The sequence below is a fragment of the Lactuca sativa genome, unplaced genomic scaffold (genome assembly GCF_002870075.4).
Source record: "Lactuca sativa cultivar Salinas unplaced genomic scaffold, Lsat_Salinas_v11 Lsat_1_v11_unplaced_07, whole genome shotgun sequence".
In the NCBI taxonomy this organism is placed as follows: domain Eukaryota; kingdom Viridiplantae; phylum Streptophyta; class Magnoliopsida; order Asterales; family Asteraceae; genus Lactuca; species Lactuca sativa.
In genome coordinates, this window is record NW_026440199.1 from 64,568 (window position 1) to 82,964 (window position 18,397).

Below are 18,397 nucleotides of genomic sequence, written 5' to 3' on the forward strand. Positions count from 1 at the left end.
ATATTGTCCAAGTTACCTTTAAATGAACCACTGTGGCATTCCTTAAAGCGGGGGAAACATTGTCCCAACCAGATACGTTCAAAGGGATGTTCATCCATATATACTTCCCAATCTCACGGGTAAACCAATTACCATGGTTCCCGACAGGGGAATATGTCAGCTCCCTATCGAAATCCAAATCTACAGGCTTTCCCTTGTTTGCCCGTATTATCTTTGATAGTTGAATGTTTTTTGCTAGGCCTCTTCTTTTCTTAGGGAGCTCGGCTGAAAAATATAATTAAAAATATTAGTCACGATAGCTTATAATAAATGGATAAAAATATCTAACAACTATATCATAATAAGACTTACCATCCTGTTCGTGTTGACCACGACCAAAGCCTCCGGGAGGTGGTGGATCCCCGGCTCCGTCACCTCCATGTCCTAAGCCCATAACATCCGCCATCACGTAGAAGAGTATCGCTCAACTAAACCCCATATATAGCCTGCAGAATTACAATATGAATAGAATTTACAGATATTACATATACAAAAATAATACGGTTTCTATTATAACATTGTAGTTTCCAAATTGCATACAAATACATACACAATATAACATCATACTTTTTTTCCATTATTGCATCCTACTTTTTTGTTCAATTTTTTCCATGCACAAATTCATTATACCAAAATATACTTCTAAATAGAAAATCATACAAATTCATCTAAATACATTTCCATGCACAAATTAAAATTACTACAAAAACTATAACTTATGAATTAAGAACTTTATCACTCATCATATGTATACCAAACTATTAAACCTAAATATCACATAATCATACATATATACAATAGATTCAATTCCATTTTTTCACTTTATTTTAGACATACAATACAACTTTCATATTCCAATTAATTTCATACAATTAAACAATACATCCAATTTCATACAATACATCAAATTCAAATTCCATTTTCAAATAATTTGATTTTATAAAGGTAACTTAATTTGATTCTAAAGGTAAATTAATTAGATTTTATAATTAATTTAATATTTTCTTTTTTGTTATTAGTTTAATTTATTAAACTAACTTTATTTTAATTTTAATTTATTAAACTAACTTTATTTTATTTTAATTTTAACATTAACTTGATTTTACAACTAATTTGTTATTTTTTTAAATTAATTTAAATTTATTCTATAATTAAATTAATAGTACTAGAAGTACGTTGCTATTAATAACCTAATTAAAGCTAAAGTTGTAATGACCAACATTAAGTCACTAAAAGTATGTTGCTATTAAGCTGGCCAAACATTAAGTCACTAACAAAATTAAACACTTTGAAACCATATACAATACATTACTAGAAGTAAGTTGCTATTAATAACCTAATTAAGCCAAATGTATACATCTAATTTGCATATTCCAATTTCATCCAATTTCATCCAATTTCATACAAATATAAACATCTAAATTTCATTTTAAGGCAATGTGGTATAAACATAAATTTCAATCCAACAAATGTATATATTCATGTCATTTTTTTTATACATCAATGTAATCTAAACATAATTATCAAAATATACACAAAATGCATAATTAAATTCCCACAAATCTGGAAAAAAAAACACACACACAAACCAACAAAATAATCCAATAAAATACATATAATCAAACAAAATTATCCAACAAAATGCATAATTAACCACTTCATATCTCAAAATACAAACATAATCACTCAATATAATTGAAAAATGCTCACATTTTATCATCTTAATTAACACAAAAACAGAAAAATCATAGAAAAAGATGAGAAATTCGACCTTGGGGGAAGGAGGGGCAATTTCAGAATTTGCAAAAATATCACCGGTTTATGGCTGTCTTGGGGGAAGGAGGGGCAAGCACCGGTCCAAGAAGCAATTCCAACTCCACAAACTTGTCAAAAAATCGTGATATTGAAGAAAGAAAGAGAGGAAAACGAGAGAAGGTGGAAGGTAAGGAAGAAAATGGCAGAAAGGGAACCTGTGAAGGGGTAATCTGCGTTTAGTATTAACGGCGACGGGTTTTAGCGGCGACGCAAGGGTAATAGCGGTGACAGCAGGGCATTAGCGGCGACATGTGGAGGGAAAAGGGAACGCGCGTTTCCGCTTTCCTCTACAGCCGTTAGATCAAAATAAAATCGGACGGATGGGGTGAAAATGATGCGGATCGCTAAATCAAAGCATTAGCGGCGACGCATAGCAAATGCGGCGACATGTAACGCGTCATTTACACGTCGCCGCTATTGCTATGCGTCGCCGCTAATGCTTTGATTTCTTGTAGTGTCATTTTTTTCTTTTGTCACATGCAAGCCAATTATCTCCATTACATTAATGTATTTTTATGGTAAAATTTATCTTCTTCATGTTATGTTTGTTTATACTTTGGTTATATATATGCCAATCATTGTTTACTATTATGGCTTGCACAACTAAAAGTGCAGCAACCTTCATGGCCAAGGATGTAAGAAAATAAAATCTGACGTGTAATATTCACAACTTGATAGTTGCAAAGAAGCAGACGCCGGTTTTATTTGCTCAACAACACAAAAAGGTACTTGGGTGTTTTATTACTATTTTTACAATGTAAAATGTCTTTCTTTACAACCAATCATTATTTGATATATGGATGGAAGATATTGTATCGATTTTCATAAAAAAATTTTATTGTATAGGACTATGTCTCCCTTCAAAATTTTAAGGGTAGCCATTGATTTCTTTAACTAATATTAGTCATCGACCTAATAAAATCATGGCAGTTCTTAAAGAAAATCATAAATTTAGATCCTATGAGCTAGATGCATTTGGGAGGAATATCAAGGTAAAAGAGAATAATAGTTTTAGTCACGAAGTTAATATGTATTTAGTTTTAGTCCCACAATACGATTTTGGTCATTATATTGAATTATCTTCAGAATTTTGGTCATTGGGTTGTTTAAGCTAAATGCTCAACTATTCATTTTTTTAAACAACCATTTTCCTTTGGACCAAAACAAAACAAAAAAAAAAATAGTACCATAAGTATTTACGATATGGGCACATGGTGCAATTTTGAGAAAAGTGCATTGGTTATAATTTTTATGCATATATACAAAATTATTATAAATTGCAGAAAATCATATACGTAAATAAATCTCAAGCTAATATTAAAAAGCGTGTTGACATGATAGTTGCTAGGAAAACAAAGCGTGAGTACTAGCATCTTGGGAGCAAAATGGTTAGGAGCCAAATGGTTGGCAAGCATCTTGGGAAAGTGTTTGTTAGGGTATGTCACATTAGGAATTTTTCTTACAATGTCATTCTCTATGAAAAAAAAACATAAATTACTAACAAAACATCGTATTGTTTCAGCATTAAGACTATGTGATCAAGTTTAATGGGTATTCAATCTCTCATTGGTAAAACAATTATCAAATTTGAGTTGTATTGGTTAACCCATTATTACAACTTACAAAGTAAGCATGTTGAGTATTTATTAGGTTAATCTTTATGGTGTGAAATGGTAACTCTATGGATCTTGTGCATGGTTAATTATAGCATTGTACTTTAGTGTTATTTTACTTCAAAGAATTTTTGTAATTTGACAGAGCTACCCCATTATCGCAATAAAAATTACTGTATTTTGGATGGTGTTTCTACATTGGATAAATTTTTAAAATACAATGTTGTAATATGACGAAATAAAAGTGGAATGTTGTAATAAAAAAGGCAAGAAATATATAGCAACGGTCTATCATTTATTTATACGTTGCACCATCCTAATTTTGTTTTTTTGTTTTTCATATTTAAACATTGTACTTTTAGGGGCTTTCTTATTTAGGCATTATTTGTTATAATATCCTAATTGCAAGAAGTAGTATCATACTTTTGATTTGAAAAGTACAACGTATAGTAATCATTAAAAAAAAGCAAAATGCTATAACAAAAAAAATAGCAACATACTTCCTTTTAATTGTTTACTATAACATCGTACTTAAATTTTATTTTTCTTTTTCCGGATAACACAAATAGAAATTACTTTTTTTAAATTTTTATTACAACATCTTACAAATCACCAACCATGGTTTCCACGGGTTATAACCTAGTATATATATATATATATATATATATATATATATATATATATATATATATATATATATATATTATCATTAAGTCTAGTCTATGTACTATACACTAATGTTATCATTTAGTCTAGTCTATGTAGTATACACCAATTTTACACTCCACCATCATCCATCATCTCTCATGTTTTCAGCATAAAGAAAGAGAAAGAGAGTAAAAGCCAAAGAGGGTTAAAGAGAGAGAAATGAGAGGGGAAAAAATACATGTTTACCATTGTGGAGAGGAGATCGAAGAGGTCAAGAGGGTATCGGAAGAAGAGCATTCACTATTTTTCCGGCACCATCACACGACGGAGAAAAGAGATCGAAGCGGAGAAGCCACGTCCGGCGACGAAGAAGCACCGGTCCGACGATCGGCGAGAGAGACCGGTGTTGGAGATGCAGTTGGGCGGTGGGCGACGGTGTTATTCCGGTGAGATTTTGACGTTTCCGGCGTCGAAATTTCTTGGTCTTTATTGTTTTCTTAAACTCAAATCTTTGAGTTAAGAATTTTATATCTCTGATTCGATTTTTTTTCTTTTGTTTTATAGAGTTTAAGAGATTGTTTATTAGCTTAATTAGTTTCCTAATATCATATGGTTTCTTTTGATTTTATCAAGATTCTTTTGATTTAATCAGTGATTTTCGGAATAATTTTACGGGTTAATAACAAAATTTTGTAACTTACGTTACATAATCTCATAAGGGGCCAAATGAGCAAATAGCAAAATATAATGATTATTGGACTCATTTTATAAAAAAACTATATATATTTCAGGTATTAGGAGGCTGAAAACCGAGGAGGCCATGGCCCCTTCTAGCCCCTATAAGCGTCTGCCACTGTAGTCTATCATGAAGAGAGAGGATCAAATAGTAGCGTGAAACATGTGTATTGCCTGCCCCAAACAATTTGTGGGAGTTAGGCATGGAAATTTGACCCGACCCATTGGGAAACCCGGTTGACCCGCCCCGATCGGGGATGGGTATTCCCCGCAAAACTGAGTAACGGGCATGGGGCCGGGGATCCCCATTTAGAAAAAATTGGGGATGGGGACGGGACCGGGTATCCTATTCCCCAACCCGCTCCGTCCCCGGTTATATTATACCCATATATATAGGGATGTTATTCGGGTTGGAACCGAATCGAACCGACCCGGATCCGAATAAACCGAAAACCGAATAAGGGTAATTGTATGAACCGAAAACCGAATCAAATAAGCAATACGGGTTCGGTTCGGCTTGGGTATTATTCGGTTCGGTTCAGTTCCGACCCGAATAACCCAAATAACATGTACAAGATGATTAAGATGCCGAATAACCCAAATAACATTTAGAATGTGATTATAAATATTGTATTTTGTATGACTTTTGTAGCTTATGATTTCATAACAAATATTTTAAAGAAACAAATTAAAAGATTGAGTAGTAGATTAACACATTCAAATTTCAATGAGTAACATACATAATACCACATTGAAAGATTGAGTAGTAGATTAAGATATAAATTCTTACTTGAGTTTCTTGATTTGGAACCCAATTTTCCATGACTTGAATGAAGTTTGATCACACTAGAAACTAGAAAACAAGGATGAGGAAACGATTATTTTTTCCAGACGCAAGGGCCGACTTTTTTTTATCGTGAATGGACTTTGAAGTTTGAACTTTGAACTAGTGATGATCGATCAATGAGTCCAGGTTATTGCAAGTCGCAGGGGCAGCAGCCGCAATCGTCGATCAAAGAGTAATGTCGCAAGGATGAGAAAAACCTCAATCGATCAAAGAGTAATGCTGTCGACTCGTCGATTTGGTGCAATAACTAATACGATACTGTCGATTTGGTGTAATACGGATGATCGAATTTGATTTCGTTGATTTTTTTTGGTGTATTACGTGAGTTTTGTTGGGTAACGATCGATAGAAAAGAAGACCGAATAAGCAATCGTGTTAGGAAAAAAATGTGACTTTTCATATTCGGTTCGGTCCTTTTGGACCGAATAAGCCCTTATTCGGGTAACCCGGACCGAATAAACCGAAAACCAAATAAGCCTTATATATAGATACCCGAAAACCGAATCGAATTGCTTATTCGGGTCTAATTCGGTTCGGTTCGGGTTTTCGGGCCAAATTCTCGTCCCTACATATATACATTGATTAGTAATTTAATTACTGTTATTCGTTTAAGATTACATGTATTAGTTTATTATGGATATTAAGTATTTTAAGTAGGCCCAATTAATTGACCCAATTTCAATTTGGCAGACCACATTCCACGTATACGTACAACATAAGAAATTCATTCGTCAATATTTAGTCGCTGAGCACATGTGACGGCATTGTCTTCTTGGCGATTTATACCCACAACTCCTTTCTCAGTATCGCTTCAGGTATGTCGTTCGATTATATTAGTTTCTTACAAGTTAGTGAATAAATTCGTAGACCTACCGATAAATGCATGATTTTTTTGTTTTGTTTTTTTTTGTATATAGACCCTACAAAATACTTAGATGTATGGGATTGTTTTTTTGTTTATACAAGACATGTTTATCTATGTTTTTTTATACTTCTCATTGTATATGTGTTTATAGAATATTTATTCAGATTGTTTTTTTTTGTTTGGGTCTCTAATAGATCTTAGTGACAACTTACAAAGTGTTACGATTTCTTGTTGTAGTTTTTTATGGCTAATTTAGAAAATGATAAACAACCCGCCATGATGATGAAAATGAAGACGATAAAGAACCAAAGCTTGTAGAAAATGATACGGCCACCGAGCATACCAAAAAAAAGTTGAAATCCATTGCGTGGAACCATTTTGATCCGATTTATGTTGATGGTGTTCGTAGATGGGCGAAGTGCAAAGGCTGCAATAAACAACTAACCGGTAGATCAAATGATCGAACAACATATTTAAAAGATCATTACAGAATATGCCCTAGGAAAAATACAAGGGACATTAGGCAACATATATTAGTTCAAGGGCAAAAAACTGCAGATGGTTTATCTTATATGAGTAAATATTCCTTTGATGCTAAAGTATCTAGAGAAGAACTAGCAAAGATGATTATAATTCATGATTATCCACTCTCCATTGTTGAACATTACGGTTTTCAAAAGTATACAGAAAGTCTTCAACCTTTATTTAAGGTGCCTTGTCGTCCTACAATCAAAGATGATATAACGAAGATATACGAGAATAAAAAATGTTATATCTTGAAATGTTTTGAAGAAAAACAATAGTAGGATTGCTCTCATGTCTGATATGTGGACTGCAAGTAACCAAAAGAAAGGTTATATGACAATCACGACACATTATATAGATGACAATTGGAAGTTACAAAATCAAATTATGAGGTATTCACTCTAATTAATGTTATTATTTATATTTTATAGAATTTTGGTTTATAGGAATATGATTTCTAAGCAAGATCTCATATAGTGAATTTGATGTTAATGCCAGATTTCAAATACTTATTAGGGATGGAAATGGGGCGGATAAGAGGCGGGTTTTACCATCCCTGTCCCCATCCCCGAGTTCGTAACCTCATCCCCATCCCCATACCCAACGAATGCGGGGAATTGAATCTCATACCCTTTAGATTTTGGGCTTATCCCCGGTCCATCCCCGACCCATCCCCAACCCATCCTCAATCTACTAACATACTAGAATCAATTAACGCAAAAAACAATTTCAAGATTAATAAAATATCAAAACCAAAGGTCATAATTAGATTGTGTTTACATCATTCATAAAGTTTAACAAGCATTAAAATGGCAATGATAAGGTTTAATAAGCATCAAAAAGAAAACAAACTTATACAAAAGAAACTTCAAGTCTTTGGTTCTCTTTGTTTCTTGTGTTTAATTTGAAAAATTACTCAACATCATCATCATATGCAACCGTCTTTGATTCGTCTTGATTTTTACCTGAAACACATAAAACTTATAGTTAGAAAAAGTAATATTTATAAGCATGTATAATATACTAATTTATATATTTATTAAAATTTTACCTTGAATTTCCTTCTGTAACCAACTTTAGCTACACATTAACGTCCCGACTGTTTTCGATTTGAGACGATTACGTTGTTTTGTCACCTTATTCCCGCTCATGCTAAATGTTGATTTTGAAGCAACGGTAGAAATTGGAATGGCTAACACATCTCTAGCAATCTTCTGTAATATAGGAAACTTGGAGCCATTACACTTCCACCACATCAATATGTCAAAACCCTCCTCATTTGGTAACAACTTCTCAGCTAAATAATCATCCAACTCAGTTTTTTTAAATCCATCATCCTCAGAAAGCATAGTCTCGAAATCTAACTCCCATGTTGATTTGCTAGAAGTAGGACCCCCTCCCTCCGAGACGTTAGTTGCACTTTGTCGTTTCCAAGAAGCTCCTCATTTGGCATCATGTTTCTTTTTATACTCTTCAAACAACTCAGTAATTATGTCACGTATTTGCATAATCTCACTTCTTGTTCCTTCCCCATATAACTTGAGAAAGAAATAATTGATCAAATTTAACTTATACCTGGGATCCAAGACAATTGCTACACTCATAACATTATGTATTACATTCCGATACTTCTCAAATTTGGTTAACATAGTTGATGCCATTGACTTAATAACTTCATTATCAGATACTTTCCAACTCAACAAAGATAGTTTCATCTCACAAATTAGAGGGAAGAAAATGTTTAATGTGGGATATTTTGTACTAGAAAATTTTTCTGTCACATGATAGAACAATTTCAACTTTTCACAAACCTCTGATGCCATATTCCATTCATCTTCACTAGGCAAGCAAACATAATGTTTCTCCTTTTTGCTCAAACGATTAAAAACTTCTCTATACTCCAAAGCAACACTTAACATCATATAAATGGAATTCCACCTTGTTTTGCAATCAAGAAGTAACTCATTTTGGCAATTAACACCTGCTTGTCTAGAAAAATGTAACGACCGAAAAATTTCAACCAATTTAAACTTTTCAAAAACAACCCGATTTCATTAAATCATTACAAAAAGGTTTTCAATACAATTAAATTAAAGTATTCCCAGAATCACATCACAACATAAACATGAGGAGCGGTACGATCACGCCTTCGTCTTGCCACGGTCTCCTGAAGAACCTGAAAAACATAAAACCACAACTGTAAGCCCGAAAACTTAGTGAGATATCCCCAAAATACCAACCACATATACCATACACACATAACATGCCATATCATATCCGATCACAGAACAGCCATGCACTTCGGGTCTACTGTGTGACTGGTCCGCCGCACCGACCAACAGTCCACCTGGTCCACCCTCCGAGTCTAACCATATACATCGAGTCTGCAGTGTGATTGGTCCGCCCGCACCGGGCCTTCAATCCACCTAGTCCACTCTCCGAGTCTAGCCATATACATCGAGTCTGCAGTGTGATTGGTCCGCCCGCACCGGGCCTTCAATCCACCTGCTCCACTCTCTGAGTCTACAGTGTGACTGGTCCGCCCGCACCGGGCCTTCAGTCGACCTGGTCCACTCTCCGAGCCTCGGCACGTCTGGTCCGCCCTCTTGGGGCCTACAGCCTATCCGGACCGCTCGCTGGGCCTTCGGGACAACCGGTCCGCCCTGGGTATCTTGGCCTATAGCTAGGGCTGTTCATTATTTGGTTAAAACCGAAATGTCCAATCGGACAATTTGGATTGGACTATTTGGTTCGGATATTTGGATTTTTGGATTGGTTTTAAGCTAGACCGAATTATTATTTTTGGATTTCGGATTGGTTTTGGTTTATAAAATAAGAACCGAATAGTCCAAAAAAACCGAATAACAACTTATTATTTATTTTTTAATATATATCTTTAATCATTTATAAATTTACTAAATTATTTTTTTAATTATTAGAATCTTTCAACCAAGATAGTACTTTAATATATACTTATGAAAAGTTTTTTGTCAATGAAAGATTAAACTATAGTTAATTTTTCTTAATAGTTGTTTATAAATTATAATTCATAGCTAAAAAGTTTTATTTAGTTACTTTTAAAGAGTTAGCTAATATTTAAATTATAAATTATTTAAAATGTCTTGGTTCTTAAAAACCGAATTGAAAAAACCGATCCAACCGAACTGTAATTTAGTTGGATCGGATCGGATTTGAACGTAGTTTGGACTATTCGGATCCATGTTTTGAAAACCGAAATCCATTTGGATTTACTTGATTGGATCGGATCAAACTGATCCATCCAAACGAACACCCATACCTATAGCACAAAGCAAGACCCGCCTCAACCCAACTCCAGTCCAAACATCAATGTGCACATAAACATACAATCATATAACAATTCATAGTCAACAAACTGATCAAACAGATCACACAACATATCATCATCCTAACCAGGATACCGACCTAACCGGTCATTAGCATATACCATCCTAGCTACCAGGATGCAACATATCAAAGCAATATCATAACAACAAATACCCGGATCTCAATCCGATAAAGGGTCGGCCTTAGTGCCTTAGACCCTGTTGATATAGTGAGGATAACTCACCTCGAAATTGCCGACTGAACAGATAAACCCAAGCTACTCCAACCATTGATACGATCTCCAACACTGGCCAACACCAAGACACTGAACTCAAAACAATATTCAACAATTACCAAAATGCCCCTGGAAAATAACTGGTCAACTGTTGGCCAAAGTCAACCCCTGACTGACTCTACTCGCCGAGTCATCCCAATGACTCGCCGAGTCTACACACATAGAATCTCCCCCATCCGCGACTTAACTCGCCGAGTCACCCCAAGACTCGTCGAGTCCAGCAACTCTGAGTCCTTTCTTACTCGACTCACCGAGTCATCCCTTGACTCACCGAGTCATCCCTTGATTCACCGAGTCACAGCTCAACCAGAAGAAACTTGGACCTCACGACCAGACTTGCCGAGTCCAAGAACAGACTCGTCGAGTCTAAGGCTATCTTCAACCTACTTGCCGAGTTCCAGACCATCTTCAAGCAACTCGCCGAGTACACCTTTGTGACTCGCCGAGTGCCTCTAGATCTCATCCCAAACAGAACCTTCTAGGCCATGCAATTGATCCAAAACGTAGATCTAGCCTCCTACAACCCATCCCTCACGTAAAGTGGCAAACTTTACGTGAATCCAAAGAGATATAGGCATTTTACACTTTAGGGATAGGGTTTGAGACATGATGGCTTCACTAATCACTCAAGAACAGGGACTTTAATGCACTTTAGACCTCCTCCACTCCAGATCTGAGGTAGCAACCTCAGATCTACTCTTCAAACTCAAGATACCACAAGCTAAACCTCCCATACATTCCAAGAATAATGAATCTAGAAGAATAACAGCCCAAGAATGAGATAATACCTCAAAAGGAAGCCCCAACAACAATGAAATCCGAATCTAAGCAAAGCCCCTTGCTCCAAGCCTCCTAACTCTCCAAAATCTTCCTCCAATTCTCTTCTCCAAGGCTCAATTGCACTCAAAACCTTCACAATCGCGTTTCTAGGGTTTTCTGGACTTCAAGGGAAGGTAAGGACGCTGGGGAGAGGATATAATGTCCTTTATATAGGGCTCATCCTCCGAAATTAGGGTTTTCTCCACTCAGCGCCAACTCGCCGAGTCCAGTCGCCGACTCGCCGAGTCGGCCACTTAACACGCGACCAAAATCGCGACCCTACTCGCCGAGTCCACTCGTGGACTCGCCGAGTTGCCCTTTCCAATTTACTCTTTTAGCCCTTCAACTTTACTCTTGATATTCCGGGATGTTACAAAAAAAGTCTAAAATCTTGTATTCTTTTAGGAGAACTTGTCCAAAATGAGATACTATTCCTAACATTCTCAATTGCACTCCCAATCACAGAAAATCCATCTTGCACAATAAAATTAATTATGTGTGTACAACATCACATATGAAATAATCTCCCCTTCAAAATTAGTGATGAAGTAGTAAGCGTACCTAAAAGCTTTTCAACGATGACATCATTTGTTGAACAATTATCAGGTGTTAATGCTGACAACTTGTTGTCAATGTTCCTCTCCAAAAAGCATCTCATCATACCTTCTGACAATGCATCAACAGTGTGTGGAGATGACACATGTTGAAAGTTGGATTAAACAAAATATAACACTTCAAAACTTCATCTAACATTTTATATAATATAAATAAAAAATAAAATTAGAAGGGTTTGTGCTTTGATTAAAAGTGGAAAACACATATAAAGCTAGTTGAGCAAGATCCTTTTGTCTTTTTTGTTTTAATAAATTATTAAAAGCTATGTTAAGGGATTAACTTCTACAACATGATGTCACTTGTTTTTTCTTACATAAATCGTTATATTATAAAAATTATTGAAAATTTAATTGGTATTTTGGACTTTTTTACATAATAATCTAACAAAAAAAACATCACAAAAATTCATTAAAATAACATTCACAATCATTACTACCATAAGTAGTTTCGGCCGATGTGAGATAATAACAACGGAGAATGCAACATCAGTGGGAAGTGAATCGTTGAGAATGCAGGAGTGGTGAGTGGTAGTTGGAATGCAAGTGGCTGTCGTAATGTCCGACCATGGTGGTTGTGATAACGGCGACGACAACATGGAGCTTTTTAGAGGGAAAGATGAACGGATGTGGAGGAGGAGGGTGTAGGGATTAGTAAGTTCCAAGAAGCATTCAGAAGGTCCTTATGGTTTGGAAACAAGCGAAAAGGACGAAAATGCCCCCTCTCAAACGAAGATAACTTAACGACATTAAACCGAGGGACCATCTGTGTCGGATTTGGAAACGTTAGCGACCAATGGTGTTACCCTAATGAAAGATATCATTAAGTCGCTACTTTTTGTAAAGCACAGGGTCCATTTTTGAACTTTTGTCGATAATTAATATTTTAATTTTCTACCATAATTAAATATAACAAAGATTACTATTACACCCTTAAATAAATAAATAATTAATTGATTATTTTTAAATTTTAATTAGTTCACAATCAACCCTACATCTAGGCAGTTAGAATACATAAACTTATCTCTCTCTCTCTCTCTCTCTCTCTATATATATATATATATATATATATATATATATATATATATATATATATATATATATATATATATATATATATATATACTAGGTTATAACACGTGTATCACACGGGTGACAAGTTAAAATAACATAAAAACTTTAAAAATCGTAATTAATAATCATAAATGTATAAAAAGTTATTGGCTCACACTGAGCATTAAGAAGTCTAACAATTGAGTGAACCGAACATAAACTCATCATATATCTTGTTCTGTATAAATGAAAGAATAACTTTTTGAATGTTTAGAAAATAAAAAAGAAATTCAACAGACAATTAAACATTTTTACCTAAGAATATGAGTTGAGTAAAATACTAAAATTTAACACATTGAATTTTAAAAAAAGAAAAAACATTGACATTTTCATGACAAAGGAATAATAATATTTACCTTTCAGACTTCGAAGAATTGTAAAATGATTGAAAATATAATTTTGTAACAAAACAACTTTGAATAAACTATAAAGCACGATCAGCAAGTTAAATGCATAAAAGAGCAACCTACATTTTTTTGCTTTACCTTTTCCACTTTATAGCAACATACTTTAAAGCACAAAAAAAATTAAGTGCATAAAATAGCAACCTACTTTTAACAAACAACCCCTAATATGGTTTGATTAAATAGAAACCTAATTTTAAAAGAAACAACCCATCAACCAATATGATATTAATTTTTAAAAAATAAATAACCCCTCATTTTATTGCAACCTAATTTTAAAAATAACCGACTGTCAACCAATTTTATTGTTTGTAAATCGACATTTTATGATGGAACCAAGTAATAACCATAAAATTTTGGTAGACATGACAACAACCACAACCGTACACAAAATACCCTAATGTTGTACTAACAATCCAAAACATAAGGTAATCAAAATACATTATTTTTCATTTTAAGTGGGTAGAATTAAGAAAAAGAAAAAAATAGTAAGAATGACCAAAAAGATTATTTTGACTAAAAAATTTTACTTTTCTGCTTTAAGTGTTTCGTAACCGTGTACGGTATATTTTTTTCATTTTTAAGTGGTCCAAATAACCAAAAAGAACAAAATAAACAAATTGACCAAAAAGGTTAAAATTGTCATTTCTAAAAAAAGTATACTTATTGCTTTAAGAGTTTCATATCATTATAACGTTCTTTATTCAGTTTTAATTCATCGAGAAATGATTAAAATAAATAAAAATGGTGAAAAAACCAAATTGACCAAAAACATAAAAATGATCATTTTCACCGAAAAACTTCTACTTTTTGTTATCAATTTTTCATATAATTACAAAGTACTTTTGTGTTTCGTAATAAGTGCTACAAATGACCAAAACATTAGAACCTTTAATTAGAAATGTACTTTGTATAATAATAAGTATGATGCTAAATTGGACATAAATATGAAAGTAAATTGATATTTAGTGGATTTAGCTGAATCATGGGCTAAATGTACTAAATAGCAACATACTTTCATTTTTATGTCTAATATAACATTATACTTTTTATTATATAAATACATTGCTAAATAAAAGTTAATTGTCCCTGTGTAAAAATTATAGGAATAGTCCTTCTGCTAAACAAAATAGTTGTACGAATGGTCCCTAATTTAATAAATGTACAAAAATGGTCCTTATATAAAAAAATAATGCATAACTGGTCCGTGTTTAACAAAATTATCATAAATGGTTTGTGCTTAAAAAAACGCATAATTTGTCTAAATGGCCTAATTGACCAAATTAAACCAAATATGCGGTTGAAATGACGAAAAATGTAAAAAAAATGGTCAAATGACCAAATTAGAAATGAATCTTTTAAAGGAAAAAAGACGGGGAGCTTCTGGTATAATTTTTGATGCACGAGGCCTCTTCAAATTGTGTATGTTTTTGTAAATACATGTATAATGTTAATATTTTTAGTAAGGCTGATAGCAACCATTTACTGATATTAGGAAAATAACAAACAACAAAGGGTAAAATAGTCTTTTTTGTCAATCAAATGGGAGAAAGTGCAGCAGTTTGTTGAATGAGTAATATAACACCTAGCTAGCTAATCTTTTTTTAATTATGTAAAACTTGGAGAATGAATTGATAGAAATCTCTTATATCAACAAAAGAATAAGTCTGTTATTAATATTCAATTAATAAATTATAATGGTGGAAGATAATGTTAGATTGTTGGCTAAGTAAGTGATTATAAGTTACTTTCATAATAATTTTCTTAATAATTATTAATGTACTGGACAAATATTAGAAAACATTTTTTGGTTTCATGTCTACCAAACTATTATGGGAGTATATATTAAAAATACATATATTGTAAAAACATGCCTTAAACAAAGAGACAATCATGTTATTATTTAGCTTTATAAAGTAATAATAGATCAAATGTATAGTCCATGTTTGAATAAATGAACAGAATTGTCCCTGTATAAAAACATATGCTTAGTTAATTAAAGTGCATTTTGGTCTTTTTTTTAAGGATTGGAATGTGATAATAAGGGATTGAGAGTTCGGTTAATCTATACTATTTTAAAGATTGGCATGAAGGTATAAAAGAGGGGCATACTTGGTATAATAAATTTGAAAAGTTGGGAATTTTGGTTAAGCTTTTCGAGGAATGGAATGTGATAATAAGGGACTCGATCAGAAACTGTTTGACTGTATTAAGCAATAACATATATGCTCTGATTTATCAATAAATGATATAAAAATCTTGGATTTTGGACGCTTCAAATTACATGCTGCACCAATCAACTGTTGATACACCTGTAATATTCAAGATCCAACCAAGAAAAGTCCAAAATCGTTTATTGGCTATAAATTTAATGCATAAAAAAATCAAATAATTATTATACCTGGATATTTTCCTTGAATATTAGACATAAAATAAATAGTTGCTTCATGATCTAGAATGTATAATATTTTGCCCCTGTTAGTGTATCCCATAACGGTAGAAAGCTTCATCTTATATGAAGTAGAAGGAATAAAACCTTTAATTGCATCTTCAATTGGTAACTCTTTCTATATCGTTATGGGGTTATCAGATACATAAGCTACAACTGAAGCTTCTAAAAACTTCTGTTGACCAGAACCTATAATGTGTATAAAGTAAAATTGTAATAAGTAAAGAACAATAGGTGACAACTCGATGAGATGACCATTTGAAGCACTTCATAGGCGGCATAAAAATTAATTAGAAGTTACAACCAAAACCAAATACTAAAAACAAAAAATTTTAGTTCAAATAGATCCAATTAGAACATTTTGGTCATCTACAAAAAAACAGCAGTTTCGCCCAAAATCTACCAAGAAACCCTATACTTAAAACAAATTCACTTCCCTTTTGCTGCATTCTCCTAGTTTTGATTGACCATATATTAGTTGAATTCATACAAAAATGAAGATCATTAGAATCAAATGGTAAATGATAACTTAATTGCACGACCCTTGACTAATATTTTTTGCTTCTAGTACAGCCAAAAATCAAACGTACAACAATCAATCATACAACAACAGTAAGTAAAAGAATGTTCATGAAATGTTCAACAACTCTACCAAGGATTTTCAGTAATTCACTAAACGTCATGAAAAGGGAATTGAACACCATACATATACACAAACCTGGTTACTAAAATAGAGATATTTCAAGAGAAAGAACCCTGTTAGAAATTTTTTATAAAGAGAGATAGAGACCCGATGGTGAAACCATGGTCTAGAACCGGATCCAAGAAAAAATCCATGTAAGAAGAAAAAAACGATGACAAAAGGGGTTCATGATGAGAAGGTATCGGCAGTTTGTGTTGGTGAGCGTTACCTCTAAGCTAAATAAAAAAAAATCAACATATTAGTCACACTTGGTAAAGAAGATCTGAAACCTCGAACCCTAAACGATATGATTTTACCTCTCTTTACAGAAGATCTGTTAATTTATAGAGGAAATAGAACATATTTTTTTTCTTTCAAAAATCGTCCTCTGTTGATATTACGAATGAAAAGTTAACAGGTATCAATGGATATAAGAAAGAATCAAAATCTGTATAGGATTAGAGAGAGAGAGAGAGAGAGAGAGAGAGAGAGAAGAGATGAAAGTGTTATCAAAATTTGAATTTCAATGTCAGATACATTTCAAAGAAACAATGAGGATGAAGCAAGGTTTGTAGATGGTAACTTAGGGCCATTGACCATGAAGCATACCTGAATCGAGGTTACGGTGAATGTGAAGGGGAGGGAAGGGCTAGCCACAGGCAACTGGTTTGCCTCGAATGTTGAGATGGAGATGGAGAAAAAGTAGGTTCTATAGGATTTTGAAGTTAAATTGTAGAGCGATTCAATTGATCGAAATTTGGGCAAGATTTGATTGAAGATTCTGAAGATGTATTCCTGATTTTTTGGATCGAAGAAACACCCGATTGAGGAGGAAAATCCATAAGCGGGAAAAAAAAAATTAGAAAGTCTCATAAAATGCCACGTGTCGCAGGAATGGTTTATAAAAATGACACGTGGCCTTAAAAAGGTTTTTATTATATACTAGTTGTGAAACCCGTATATTATACGGGTTGATTAAAACAAAATGTTAAGTTCGAACGATTAAATAGAAATTTTATTTGAATTTGAAATTGAAATAAGTGAAAATTATGAGAAAAAAACATGCAAAAAATAAACTAATTAAAATTATGTATTAAGTGTACTAAACGAGTTAATTATAACAAAATGTTAAACATAAAGGTTTAAATTGTAAATTTATTTGAAATTGAATTTAAAATTTAAAATTTAAAATTTAAAATTAATAGTCATTATGGTAGGTTTAATTTATAGAAACTAAATTAATAATAAATTGAAACAATGACAAGTGGAAAATAAATATATATCTCAAAATTATGACAAAATTACATGTGGCTAATTTTATGAGAGAATGACATGTGTCAAAGTCATTTTCATTTATTATGGTATATATATATATATATATATATATATATATATATATATATATATATATATATATATATATATATATATATTAAAAGACATGTCACTTAGTAACTTTAAGATGATTCATAATTTAGCCACTTTCAAGAGTTTGTCATTTTTATTCCCTTAACATTTATATATAAATGTGACTAGCCTTTGTTCAAAAGTTTGCTATTTTTGGTCCCTTGAATTTACCAAATATGACCCCT

The 18,397-nt window shown here is 32.9% G+C and overlaps 1 long non-coding RNA gene across 1 annotated transcript; it reads right to left on the reverse strand.

Annotated features, from left to right (window-relative positions):
• Positions 1 to 15,729: 15,729 nt before the first annotated feature.
• On the reverse strand, positions 15,730 to 17,693 carry LOC111880085 (uncharacterized). The gene is made up of 3 exons (XR_002846337.3): positions 17,415 to 17,693; positions 16,076 to 16,312; positions 15,730 to 15,986 (listed from the first exon to the last, which is right to left on the reverse strand). It is a non-coding gene; the product is annotated as an uncharacterized LOC111880085 (long non-coding RNA).
• Positions 17,694 to 18,397: the final 704 nt, after the last annotated feature.